This window comes from Octodon degus, unplaced genomic scaffold (genome assembly GCF_000260255.1).
Source record: "Octodon degus isolate 3935 unplaced genomic scaffold, OctDeg1.0 scaffold00035, whole genome shotgun sequence".
Classification (NCBI taxonomy): Eukaryota; Metazoa; Chordata; class Mammalia; order Rodentia; family Octodontidae; genus Octodon; species Octodon degus.
The window spans coordinates 12,518,088-12,522,202 of record NW_004524611.1 but is presented as its reverse complement, the minus strand read 5'-3'; the positions used below and the strand labels follow the sequence as shown (position 1 = coordinate 12,522,202).

Sequence of the window (4,115 nt, the reverse complement as noted above, 5' to 3'; positions counted from 1 at the left end):
AAGCGCTTCCCTGGCAAGCACAAGGGCCTGAGTTCAATCCCCCATTCCGCAAAATAAATAAAGATAGAGATGCAAACTTTCTTTTCTATTTTAGCTAACTGTGTGGACAGATGACTTTGTTTTACTTTGTTTTTGTTTTTTTTTTTTTTTTGGCAGAACCAGGGATTGAACTCAGGCCCTTGTACTTGCCAGGGAAGCGCTTATTCCACTGAGCCATCTCTCCAGTCCCTATTTTGTTAAAATTGTAATTGCAGTCTGCTCTTTTCCAATAAAGTGGTAATTTTTTTTTTTTTTTTTTCCGAAACCAAGGATTGAACTCAGGCCCTTGAGCTTGCCAGGCAAGCGCTTATTCTACTGAGCCATCTCCCTGGCCCCAGTAAATTTGTTTTGCCTATGTAGCAGCCTCTAGGACAGTTGCATGGTGACCCTTCTATCCCATGGAAAATGCTTCAGACCACCCAGAAAAATCAGTAAAATCCTGCAGCTCTCTTTGTTCTGGGAGCAGGGGCTTGGTCACTCTCCTGACCAACGGCTGAGTCCCTTCAGTCAAAGCCCTGATTGGCTAAAGCCGCTCTCCTCCAACCCCCAGAATGCTTTGCTTCCCTAGCAGAGTGTGGTAGCTACGGTTGGCAACAGCTGCGTAGATCCCAAGTCTCCTGAGTGTGGAAGGTGACTGGACCATGGCACACTGCACATTTGGTGGGTTTATTCATGGACGAGGTCCTGGCTGAGTGCACTGTCAGGAGGGGAGCCTGACTGGAGGTGGTGGCTAGAAGGGCGGGTTCTTGTCCCCAGCTCCTCCCTTCTCTCCTTGCTTCCTGGCTGTCTGGAGGTGAGTTCTCCTCCATGGGCCCTTCCACCATGCTGTTTCTGGGAGCCAGCCAACCACGGACTGAACCCACCGGAAAGAGCCACAGCATCTCTCTTTTTCAGTTGAGGTTGTTGGGTACTTGTGTCCCAGCAAAAGAAAAGTGGCGAGCACTCTACTTCACAATAGTCGAGAAGAGCCAGGAGGATTGCCACAAGTTGGAGGCCAGCCTGGGATACATAGCAAGACCCTGCCTCCCTCTCCCCGCCCCCCCAAAAAACCAGAACAATTTGAAAAACCCAAAATAGTGGATAGGATTTTGAATTTTCCAAGAAAAAAATATGGTAAATAACTGGGGTGATGTCAATTCCTGTATTATTAAAATACCACACCATACCCATAAGTGTATATAATTATGTGTCAACAGAAAACAAAGAATACGCTAAGAACAACACTGGCAAAGGTTGGCCCAGCAATTTCTTTCTTTGGTAAACTCTTTTTTTTAAAAAAAAATTTTTATTTATTTGTGTGTGTGTGTGTGTGTGTGTGTGTGTGTGGCTAGCTCAGCCCACCAGGGGGCGGGGCTGGCTGGCATGTGGTGCTGGGGGATTGAACCGCGGTCCCTGTGCTTTTGCTAAGCTTATTCTAAGTAGGTGCTTTAGACCACTGAGCCATCTCATCAGCATTTCTCCTTGGTAACCTCTTATGAGTATTAAAAATAAATGTCCACACAGAGCCAGGGATGGTGGTATACACCTGTAATTTCTGCTACATGGGAGGCTGAAGCAGGAGAATCACAAGTTCCAGGCCAGCCTGGGCAAGATGCAGAATGAAATGGAGAAGGATCAGGGCTATAGCGCAGGGGTCACTATCTAGCGTTGCAAAACAAAAGTCCACACAAAGCTTAAAACAAGAAACACAGAAGTATTATTTATAACAGTCAAAAGGTGGCAACAACCCCAAAAGCCACCAATTGATGGGAAGTCAAAATACGACATGCTTAATGATTATACAACTACAACACGAAAGTAAAGAAGCCAGACACAAAAAATTTCATTCACGTTAAATGTCCAAAACAGACAAGTCCACGGACAAAAGTAGTTTAAGGTGTCCCAGGGGCTAGGGGAATGGTGGGAAACCCGGCACAACAGCTTGTTCTCAGGTGCTGAAAACATTCTGCAGTCGTGGTAGAAGTGTATTTGCAAACCCACTGCATTATATACTTTTATGGGGGGGGGGTGCAGGGATTGAACTCAGGACCTTGAGCTAGCCCAGTAGGTGTTTATTCCGTTGAGCTATATCCCCAGTCCAACATTATAGACCTTTAAAGTAAATTTAGCTCAGCAGAGTGAGGCAGACTTGTAATTCCAGCACTCTAAGAGGCTGAGGCAGGAGGATCACAAATGCTAACCTATTCTAGGCAACTTAGCCCCTTACCAAGATCCTGTCTGAAAATAATACAAAACGGGCTGGGTATATGGCTTAGTGAGAAGCCCTAGGCTCAGTCTCCAGTGTCACCAAAACAAAAACAAAACAGTGAATCTTAGTGCATCGCAATAAGGCTGTAATTAAACAACAAAGCTCGGGTTGGGGAATGGAAAACACAATTCTGCGAGTCTTGAACTCTGGACTGCAACTGCGACAGAGCACTGAGCCCTTTTGGATTTGCTTCTTGCAAAAACAGAAACAAACAAACAAAATAACAATAACAGAAAAAAAAAAAACAAAAAAAAAACTACCAAGCTCTGCAGAGAGCATATGTATAATGAAAACCCACGGCAGAGCCACCAGACAACCGGTGACACACAAGGTCGAACCCGGGCGCGGTTACCGAGCAACAGCGGGAATCCCGCCTTCTCTTCTAACCAATCAGGTGTGCCTGCACGCAGCCAAAGCGATTCACGTACGCCATGCGGAGCGTGACCTCACGCGCATTGTGGTCCTCCAGGGCCCGCATCCCTCTCAGCCAATCAGAAAGGAGGGGGGCGCGCGCTATTTGCGTGCAGCGGATGCCCCACGGCAGGGCTTTCCCGCCCCACCCCCACTCCTGGGGTCCACCGCGGTGACAGTGATGGGGGCTAGTGCCGCCTCGGGGTGCGGGACAGCCGGGGCCACCTCTCGTCCCCGCGCGGGCAGCCCGTCCTCCATGGCCCTCCGGGAGAGGGAGCTCCGAGACGCGAGCCTGTTTCTAACGGTGGCGGGGGCGGGGTACGCACCTGAGGGCGGCGGGGCGCGGGTCCGAGGCCTGGGCCACCGGGCGGACTGCAGCCGGGACCGAGGTCCGGGCCGGGACGTGCACGAGGCGAGCGCGGCCCCCGCTGCTCACCAGCCCTCCTTTTTCTCTCTTGCCCTTTATTCTTTCTTTTTTCTTTTTTTTTGTTTGCTTCCTGCAAAGCGCTTGCACCCGCGTGCGCGCAGCGCCCCAAGCGGGAGGCGCCGTTTCCGGTGCTCGGGCCCCGCTCGGCCGCGCGCCTCAGCTCGGAGCTCGCAGCCCGCCCGCGGGGGTCGGCGCCCTGATCGTCTGCCGTTGTCAGCTTCTGGCCGGCAGCCCGCACGCGTCTCCTCTCCGTCTCACCCTGCCCCGCCGCGATGTGCGTGCGGTTCCTGCCCGTGGCTGCACTGTGGCAGCTTGCGGCTCTGCCACGCTTGGGTCACAGCTGCAAGTCCCCCTTAGAGCCGTCACGTTACAGACGCCAGCCGTGCCTTCTGACCCTTGCTATCCCCCGCTGGCCCGGAGCTGTCCCCATCACCGGACAGGGGCGGAGCTCGAGCAGCCGGAGCTTCTTCTAGTGGGGCTGGTGTAATTAGGTTGCAATTTTCTATTAAAGAAGCAAGTTAATAGGTTAATACAAAGCCAATTCCTGAAATTCAACATATTGTGCATTATTTAGTATTTTAAGAAACACTGCAGACAGTTATACAGCCGCCCCCACCCCCTCCCCAGACAAATAAGAGGTGGGGTCTCCCTGTGTTGCCCAGGGTGCCATCAAAATCTTGGCCCCGAGATCCTCCTGGGATTATAGGCAAGCACAATGCCCAGCTTGGACACCGCTCATGTCCCAGGCATAAGTACTATTAAGGTGAATGTACGAATTCTAATACACGTTTCTCTTTAGTGCAAAAATAAGTGTTTTGACTTCGCTAATAGTTGTCTCTCAGGGCTGTCAAAATATTTGTCTCTCCTGGCCCTTTCTATCAGGGCCAGGGAGATGGCTCAGTTGAATAAGCGCTTCCCTGGCAAGCTCAAGGGTCTGAATTCAATCTCCCGTTCCGGGGGGGAAAAAAAAAAAAAGCTTTCTAGCTATTT

General features: G+C 50.8%; 1 protein-coding gene across 1 annotated transcript in view; it reads right to left on the bottom strand.

Moving 5' to 3' along the window:
• LOC101561378 (general transcription factor II-I repeat domain-containing protein 2B) overlaps nt 1-3,559 on the bottom strand; it is a 45,949-nt gene extending 42,390 nt beyond the window's left edge. The window contains exon 1 of the mRNA XM_023714308.1: nt 3,025-3,559. The gene's annotated coding sequence lies outside the window, so the exon portion shown is untranslated. The remainder of the gene's footprint in view (nt 1-3,024) is intronic.
• Nucleotides 3,560-4,115: the final 556 nt, after the last annotated feature.